Raw genomic sequence first — 9,838 nt, 5'->3', positions numbered from 1 at the left:
GCACTGGTTTGGCCCCCAGCCGGATTTGGACTTGGGGGAGAAGGGGGCTCCTTCCCGGCTAGCCCCAGAAGCACCTCCAGTGGTGGGCTGAGCAGCGCTGGGAAACGTTGGAGTCGTCACAACCATTGTTTGCTCCCTGCCACTGACATGCGTCTTCAACAAGGCCCCAAACCCTGGTTTGTGTCCCTCTAGGAGCCCTGCGGGTTGGATGGCATGGCTCCATAGGCTGGATCTGCCCCGCAGGCCATGTTTGACACCCCTGGTGTAGACAGACTTGCCAAAGCAAGCATGCTGCTTCCAAGCACGGTGCTATGTCCAGTATTGAGTAGATGTCCAGCTGGAGGGGGGTTGGGATTGAGGGGTTTTTGGCTTCTCTGTTCCCTTGAGCCTCCTACGAAGACCCTCGGTGAGGGAAGGGGGTGAAATCGCAGCTGGCTGTGGTCACCATTTGGCCAAATGCTTTTGAAGCTCCTCTGGTCCTTGGGAGGGCCTTGAAGGGACCCGACTCTCCGAAAGTGCCTGGGACCCGCTCTTTGCAAAGCCAAATGCCACTGGCATCTGAAGGGGGTTGTCCAAAATCATCGGGCCTCTCCGGCATCTTGACTTCCGGCTTCTTCATCCCTCGAGCTTCTCCGTGACGCTGGCGTGTTTAAGTTTCAAGTCCCAGAACAGCTGCCAATGCCATGGCTCCCCTGACCCAGGGGAGGGAGAGTCGGTTTGGGCCGGATCCAACAATATTTATGAGATGGATTTTACCGCAGACGGAGAGGAGCGGGTCTGCAACGGCCCACCCTGTCAGTCGGCTTTAAATAGTTCCCAAGCCCCCAGACCCCTAAAAAAATGGTTTAGAAAGCAGAGCTGTCTTTGGCCAGAGAGCAGCTGGTGGGAGCATTTCTCCTAGAGGATTTAAAGGTATAAAGTTCCTTCCCTCTCCACCCCCCCAGCCAGATGAGTTGACTTTCACTCCTCCAAGCTGCAGATCAGCACCTGACACCTGTTCCCTCCTTAAATCCCTGCGGAGCAGTGGAGTTTCAGTGGCCTCCAGTCCACGGGCTGATTCTCCATAGGGACAGACTTCTTCTAGGAGTAGATACGCTTTTGTGGAAAAAAATTAAAAGTGGGGAAGGCGAACTGCACATGAACATCTGAACTTGCGCCCAACTGCAAGGGACTAATTTGCTGCTGCCCATAGATCATAGGCTCGTAGAGCTGGAAGGGACCTCGTCTTCAACGAGCCTCCCGTCAAGGCAGGATCATCCCGGCCAAGGGTCTGTGCAACCTGCCCTTGAAAATTGCCAAACGTGGCGATCCCACCCCTTGCCTGCTCCAATGCCTGGCCACCCTCGGAGTCAAAGACCTTCCAGTCGCCAACCTAAATTTCCCCCGTTGCAGCTTGAGGCCGTAGCTCCTAGTCCTGGCCCACCCTGTCCTCCTACGTCACGGCGCCCAGGCCTCTAATTCTTGTAGCTTTCTACTGGACTCTTTCCGTCTGTCCACATCTCTCCGGTGTGGGACCCAAAACCGCGTGGACTCCAGGTGAGGCCTCACCAGTGCTGAGTAGATGGGAGGAATCTCTTCCTTGGATTTGCAAGCCACTTTCCTGCTAATACAACCTAGGGATATGCCGGGTCCTCGGTCCGCTGTAGCCCCCAGGTCCTTCTCTGCAGCACCGAAGTGAAGCCAGTCATTTCCTCGTTTGTATTTATGCATGCGATTATTCCATCCCAAATGCAGGATTTGGCAGTTGTCCTTGTTGAATTTCATCTGAATTTTTTTGGACCATTCCTCTAGTCTGTCCTTGTCATTTCCTGCCCTCCAGAGCATCTGAAACTCCACCCGGCTTGGTGCCACCCGCAGATTTGTGAAGCACGCACTGCATCCAAACCATTAATGAAGATGTTGAACAATGCCAGGCCCCTGGAAAACCGCACTCTTTACCTCCCCAAAGCTGGATGTGAGCCACTGAGGACTGCTCATTGAGTGTAATGGTTCAACCAGTTATGTATCTACCTTGCGGGACCTTACAGGTCCTACTAAAACGACTGTGTTTCCTTAGCTTGTTAATGAGAGTGACAAAACGGCGTGCCTCCCATCTGCTACCTTGACCCCATCCATGGAGCCTGTCACTGTATCATAGAAGGAAATCAGGTTGGCCAGGCACGACTTGCTCTTGGTGAGTCCAGGTTGGCTGCTCTTGCAGACCCTGACTAGCCTAGTCTGGCTCGAAGCACAGCCGAAAATGCGTAGCAAAGCAAGTCCGACTTCCCCAGGATGCTGCATGGGGTTGTGGATTCTGACTGCCGGAAGGGAAGATGCTGAAACTCTTCAATTTTATTTTAATTGGTTTCCTTTTAAAATAAAAGCTGGAGACTCTGCATTTCCCAGGCACTCATATGCATATCACAATGTTCCTCTTTTTCCTGCTGTGTCAAGGCTGTGACTAAATCGCTCTCTCCCGACCCCCTGCCTTTCCCCACACACATCTTGTCCTCTTCTGAGTGCTATTATACTGCCGAAATCTCTCTGGCTTCCTCTTGAGAAGCCCTGACGTGCCTATTTGTGTTCTCCCTGCCACCTCCAACCTCCTGCCAGCCTAGTTTCCTTGTATCTGTATTTTTTTTTTTTTCTCCTGGACTCTCTAGTGTTACAAATTCTCCTCTGTGCACTCAGGCTGCCTGGGGAAGTAGGCTTTTTGCTCATGAAAGCTTATGCATTTCTGATTTTTTTTGGTTAGTCTGTAAGGTGCTTTTCTACGCTGCCTTCTGCTGACTTCAGACAGCTCATAATTTGGCTCGTTTTGCTTGAAGGCAAATATTTTCTCTACGTGGGTGGGAGCAGGAGAGGGTTTGCAGTCTGGGGGATCTGTGCCTTGTCGGAGACATAGTGATACTGCAGTCACCTCCCAAAGGAATCGGGGTCCTATTTCTTCTGGTCTCCCCCGGGACGTGTTTGGATTGGTACCCTGAAGAAAAGGGAGGGAGACGGGTGTATCCTGCATAGGGCGGGGTGCAATGGTGCAGCTTGAAATTGCAGCCAGGTTGACTTAGGTGAGATCTCTTGGAAAAACTTCCGTCCTCTTGGAGCTGGGAGGCAGCCTGGGGACACTGAGCAGCCTTCATCCCTGGGGATGCATCCCTGGAGAGCATCGGGCAGGGATGGTTTAGGAGCAGCTTGCTGCAGGGGGTTAGGCCCCTGGATGCCCAGCGCCCCTGCTGATCTTCCAGGAGGATGCGGCAAGTAGGAGGAGGGTGACTATGAAAGGCTCCTCAGCAGCTGCTATGAAATCCAAGCATTTCCCTGGACCAGCTTGACCTTGCTCCATGCTTGCATGACCTGCCCTACTGGGGGCAGTGGGCACCAGCCTGGACCAGGACCGGTCCCTGGGACCATGTGTTGGATAGCTGCTAACTTGTCTTTAGCCAGAGGTGCCATTCACCTTCCTCGGTCTTTCTGCAGCCACGTTTGAGTCCCATATGTGGCTTTGGATGAAGGTGGCATCTTCTCAGCTGAGGGGGCAGGTGGAGGGGAGGGGAGGGGAAGCCAAGTGCACAGCTAGCACTGCAACCCAGGTGGTAGGGGCCGGCCGAAGCCCTTTGCCTGGTTGGTGTTGGTGCTGTAGTGCATGATTAGCCATTTTTTACCATATATTGTACTATAGCATGAAAGTGAGGCCTGGGTGCAGCCATCCAGAGCTGTGTGGGAACAGGGCAGCTGGCCTGCACGGGCTTGCTTGGCAGTCTGCGTATGTATAAATGCCGCCTCTTATCCCAGCCGTAGCTTTGCTGTGGTCCAACGAGGCTGGAATTCCCTTACGACTCCCTTTGTCCACTGCAGAAAGGATGTGGACACATTGGAGAGAGTCCAGCGGAGGGTCATGAAAATGGTTCAGGGGCTGGGGCACAGGGCTGGTGAGGAGAGGCTGCAGGAACTGGGCTGATTTAGTCTGCAGAAGAGAAGACCGAGGGGGATTGAATAGCAGCCTTCAGGTACCTGCAGGGGGTTGCAAAGAGGATGGAGCTGGACTGTTCTCAGTGGGGGACAAGGAGCAATGGGCTCAAGCTGCAGCAAGGGAGGTTTGGGTTGGACATTAGGAAAAACCTTCTCAGTAGGAGAGTGGTGAAGCACTGGAACAGGCCACCTGGACAGGTGGTGGACTCTCCATCCTTGGCGGTTTTGAAGACCCAGGTAGACAAAGCCCTGGCTGGATTGATGTAGTTGGGGCTGGTCCTGCTTGGAGCAGGGGTTGGACAGGATGCGACCTCCTGAGCTCCCTCCCAACCCTCATTTTCTGTGATTTATCCCTGCTCGCCCTAATACAGACTAGCACTGCGGACTGGTAGTGAATCTGGCACTGTGGGCTGTTAATCCCCTCTCGGTGAGTTAGCAGAGATCCACTGCCCAGGGGTTTCTGGGACCTTTCTTGTGATTGCCCCTGGCTCAGAGCGGGCGCAGTGGCATGCCTCGGGCACTGTCTGCCATGCTGATGTCTGTGCACTGCACGCCTGCCCAGTGCACGGCTGGGCGAGAAGGCTGCAATGTGCTTGTGGCCGCTGGTGCATTTGAGCTGATGGTTGCAAATGGGGGAGCTTGGGGAGTTGGAGGGCGAAGAGGCAGGTGCAGATCGGTGCCCACTGCCTGTCTCGTGCAGGCCTGTTGAGGTGAGGGGATCGCTCTCTGTCTGTATGCAGGGCAGCGATGAAACAGCACGGTGGGGGTGGGTGTCACCTCTCGGTGGGTTCCCAAGTAACTCCCTTCAGTGAATGATTTCCCCTCTCCTGCTGCCTCCGGAGAGCCCCGCTGCTCCTCCTGCCTCCGCAGTCGCTTGTAAACGAGGCCCTGCGGTGCGCCCTGGGACTGACTTCATCCCTCCTCCTATTTGTCCATCTTTCGGGACCACGCTCACGTGCTTCCCAGGCCGTGCCTGTGCTAGGGAGGTCAGTGCTTTGATTGCCGTCATAGCGGTCCACCTGCACCACTGTTGGAGCAGGGTTGGGCAAAATATGGCCCGTGGGCCATGTCCAACTCGCCAAGGGATTTTATCCAGCCTGCAGCAGGGCCCTTGGCCTCACTTGGCCCAGCCACGGGATAGCTCGGGCCACGGCACATGTGGCCAGGCCTGCTGCCCCCAGGCAGTCAGCGGGGTGGGGATGGTGCAACATCTGGACTCGGCTTCCCATGAGGGTGGCTCACTCTGCCTGGCTGCTGCTGCCAGACCCGGCCCCGCTACCCGGGCTGCTCTCCAGGGAGACTCCACTTGTCCGCTGCGTCCAGCGCCCACAGCAGCGGGTGCAGAGCAGATGGGCCCAGGGCTGGACACGATCAAAAAGACCGTTCTTGACAAACTGGCTGAAGGCAACATCGTGAGGGACAGCCAGCACGGGTTTGTTGCGGGTAGGTCTTGCCTGACCAATCTCATCTCCTCCTACGGCCAGGTGACCTATCACCTGGACAAGGGAGAAGAGATTGTCATATATCTAGATTTTTAAAAAGCTTTTGATTGGGTATCCCATGATCATGGCATGGAAAAATTGGCCACCTGCGGCCTCAGCTACATCACAGTCTGCTGGCTGGGGAATTGGCTCCGAGGTCAGACCCAGAGAATGGTAGTTGATGGAAGTCAATCGTCGTGGTGTGTGGGGACCAGTGGGGTCCCCCAAGGCTCTGTCCTTGGACCTGTACTGTTCAACATCTTCATTAATGATGTGGACATTGGAGTCAGAAGTGAACTGGCCAAGTTCCCCGACAACACCAAACTTAGGGGTAAAGCATCCACACCTGAGGACAGGATGGTGATCCAGGCTGACCTGGACATGCTCTAAAAATGGGCGGACAAAAACCTGATGGCGTTCAACACTGAAAAATGCAAGGTACTCCACCTTGGGAAGAAAAACCTGCAGCATCCTTATAGGCTCGGCAGTGCTACGCTGGTTAGCACTACAGATGAAAGGGACTTGGGGGTCAGGATTGATCACAAGATGAACATGAGCCTGCAATGTGATGTTGCAGCTAGCAAAAGAATTTCCCTAGGTCACAAACTCCTCCAAGACCATTTCAGGTTGGACATAAGGAAAAACTTCTTTACTGTCCAAGCCCCCAAGGCCTGGAACAGACTCCCCCAGAAGTGGTGCAAGCACCTCCTCTGGACTCCTTTAAGAGGCATTTGGACGTTTATGTTGCTGGGATCCTTTGACCCCTGCTGACTTCCTGCCCCTGGGGATCTTCCGAGGTCTCTTCCAGCCCTGATGTCTATGAAATCTATGTAATGTCTATGAAACTGCCCTCCTCCCAACCTGCAGCAGCTCACTAAAACCCCTTAAGTGGCCCTCCAGCCCCAATAATTGCCCACCCCTGTGCTAGGACACGACCCCTGTGAATGATGGTTGGGATCTGGTGTCAAACCTGGAATCGCCTGCTGTCAAGGCACAAGCATTTTGTGTCTGAGCTATAAAGCCCAGCTTGGAGACTGAGGCTCTTCAGCCTCTCCACGTGGATCAGCCGCTGTCAAAGGAGACCACTGGGCTGAGTGGGCCTGGGCGCGCGCTCCATCTCGGTGTGCACCCGGCTAGCTGTGGGGAGAAGCCTGCACGCAGTCCTAGTGTGCAGTAGGTTTGGGGTGCAGCCGGGTGCCTGGCTGAACAGGGGGCGAGGGCGTGAGAGAGGCTGGATTCCTCCGTGCACGGCCCTGCAATGTGCACTGGGGTACAAACCCCGGGGCTGGGACCGGCTGCCAAACTGAATCATCGAAGCCTTGAAGATGTGCAGTGTTATTTTCACTCTGTATAGGAACAAAACTAAGAGTGGTTGCAACCTTGCATGAGAAATGTGTCTCTGCCACCATCCTCCGTAGCCTGGGGACTGCTCAGGGCACTGGCCTGGGGGGCAGGAGACGGTCTTGCTCCTTTTTGATTCAAAGCAGAGACTTTCAACCCAGGTCTCCCATGTCTCGAGTGAGTGCCCAGGCTCCCGGCGGCTGTTCTTATCCCCTGTTCCCCCCCCCCCCCCCCCCCCGCATCCAAGACCTTGCAGTGATTTGGGGACTTCCTACGTCCCGGGTGTTTTCACCAGCTGAGTGCAGCACCAAGAACTTTTATAGTTTGATTTGCTTTAAAGAGTTTCCTTGAGGCATTTCGACTTCTGCAAAATGGCCACCTGCAACTGCTGACAAATGGACTAGATCCTTTCTTTAAATGCCCTCCGGATCCACCTTCTTGTTCAGATCCTGGCTCAAAATTGACCTCGGTTGCATGGTCAAACCACCTCCACGAAAATGTTGTCAAGGAAGACTGGCCCGTAGGATTAGTGTGACGAAGACGCCAGTTTCTTTGCTAAGGACACACGAGGGAGTCATGTGGCTGCATCGCAACTGTCTGCCTTTGAGTCCCCAGCCAGAATGACCATGTACCCATTGACCCCTTGGGTCGACTGAGACCAGCGTCCGGCATGAGTCCAGAGTGGGGCAGCTTCTGCCAGAGCAGCTCTCATAACACCCATCACCCCCGCCCCCCTCAGGGTCACACGGTTGTGAGGAGGCTGTGAGCATTATACAGTGTACATCTCTGGGGCATCTTGAATTCAGATTGCAAACTTCTCCAAGGAGGACCCTCATCTCTCTTCTGTGCTTTGCAGAAATGAGCATGCAGGTGGGACCAAAACCATAAAAGAGATCTAAGAAGAATTTCATTTTCCTCTGTAAAAGTTCAGGATTGTTTCCCTGTTGCCTAAGGAGCAGAGCCCAGCTTGAAGCACCAAGGTGGCATGTTACCCTCCTGAGACCTCCAAGCTGAGCCCTGCTTTGGGGTACTGAGCTCTCCCTTGACCAGCCCCACCGAGCTCCAGTGCTAGAAGCTGCAGTTGTTTCCGCGCAAGCCGGTTCAATGAGCCCGTAAACCAAGGGCAGGTGCCTCTGGGTGCAAAGGCTGGCTCACCCCCTCCTTGCATCAGGCTGCCGGGCTGAGCGATGTAGGGAGCAGCTCGTCATCTGGCTAAACATGAACAGGGCGTGTGATCCAGGGAATAAACGTGGCAGTGCCAGTGGGAGCAGACTGGGACCCTGAGCCCCTCTGCATGGTTGTAGGGCTCTGACCTGCTCCTCTCTTGCATCTCTCCCTGTGCTTAGGGCTCTCTTGGAGGGACTCTTGCTAACTCTGCCTCCCTGGAGGAATACAGCCCCAGTAAGCGCTGGCGATGCTGTGCGAGTCCTGAGGGTGCTTGTAAAGAGGAAGGTGCTGGTGCATCCAGCATTGAGTTTTGATGCTTTGCTTTGTCAGAGGTGAGGGGGATGTTGGCATGAGTCTCTTCTTAGGGGTAGGAGGTGTTTTGCAACAGGTTGGGCTGAGCCAGGCAGAGGACCAGTCCTCACCATGGATCACTTCTGTCTGCTGGGGAAGGGAAGGTCTCTGTGTAAAAAGCATTTGGTGGGGGGTTGTGGTTCACATCTTGCCCCCATTCCCCAGATATGGCCTGAAGCGGGTTTCTATGAGAAGCTTTGTGATATTTTTACGAGTAATAGTGCTGCTACTCGCTGAGTGGGAAGGGTTAACTTCTGCCCCAGGTCCAGGGGAATTGGCATATTGCTTTTAGCCCTATTAGCCTGTCTGGCTGGGTGTGAATGCACCATTAAGCACTGCACGTCTGAATGCAGCCTTCTTCAAGAGGCAACAGCTGCCTATTCAGGTGGAAACACTTGAAGGACAGTGGCTTGACTAGGGCTGGGAACAGCAAGGTCTCAGCTTCCCAACAAGGAGCAGAGAGTGCAAATTCCTCAGCGGGGAGGCAGAGCATCCAGAGCACCCTTTGGAGACCCCAAAACCCCTGAACCAAGAGAAAGGACTTGTGCAAATCCATGGAGGAGGGAGCAGGAGACTGGAGGTGGGTTGGGCTTGGCCGCAGTAGCCTCCAGACCCTACCATCAGCTTCTTTGCTAATAAGCTCTGCTCTGCTTTTAAAAAGGCTGCCCTGCATCACTGCAGTTACAGCAGTGAAAAGCAGGTGCTGGCTCTGAGTCGGAGACGCCACAGGACAGGTCAGCTCTTGGCTGGAGCATGGCGCTGCTTCACAGCCCACGACGGTGCCGCGAGCTGAACCCAGGCTCTTGCACGGCTGTGTTGAGTACTGAGCTGTTGGGAGTGGGTCTGAAGACACTGCTGGGACAGTGCGCCGGGGGGGGGGAAAGGAGGCCATCTTCTCCCCAAACCTGGGAGAATGGAGCCCTCGGGACTTGGACAGCATCGCTCGTCGTTACTTGGGCTGTCTGTCCTGCGAGGCACAACTTCCAAGCTGGATGTGAGGGAGTCTGTGCGCTACAGCGCTGTCCCTTCCTCTTCACAGCACACGGCTTGCTGTCGGCCACCTCGGGGCGGCCCCCGTCTCTACGGCCTGTGCCCGTTGTTTGGTCAGCTCGGTATCTGCCTCGCAGCCACCCCGCTGACTCGGCCCATATACAGCAGGGTGGCGAGGGGACTCACCATTTTCACAATGCTCTCACGTTGTCCTCCTTCCCCCAGGTGAACAACGTGTAGCAGATGCCCTCTGTGGCAGTCTCATGGCCAAAGGGCGGCCGTGACACGCCCTGGTGACCTTGCCGTTTCTGCCGGGCTCGCACCCTAAAGTTGCTCCCCCTCAATTGCTCGCTCGCTGCACCTTGTTCTTCTTCTTAAAGGTTGATTAAGGGAGGCTGCCCACAGGCCTTAGCGTGAGCCTTCATCCTAACAATTCCCCACCGAGTATCTCCTGGACCCCCGCTAGTCTCAATCCAGCCCTCAGGACTGATGGGTCCCTCTCGGCCTGACTATGCCCCGTAGGACACCTATAGCCTTAAGGACGGGTTGCACGGCTCCCT

Source organism: Alligator sinensis, unplaced genomic scaffold (assembly GCF_000455745.1).
Source record: "Alligator sinensis unplaced genomic scaffold, ASM45574v1 scaffold888_1, whole genome shotgun sequence".
NCBI classification, from domain to species: Eukaryota; Metazoa; Chordata; order Crocodylia; family Alligatoridae; genus Alligator; species Alligator sinensis.
Note: the sequence above shows the minus strand (reverse complement) of the source record.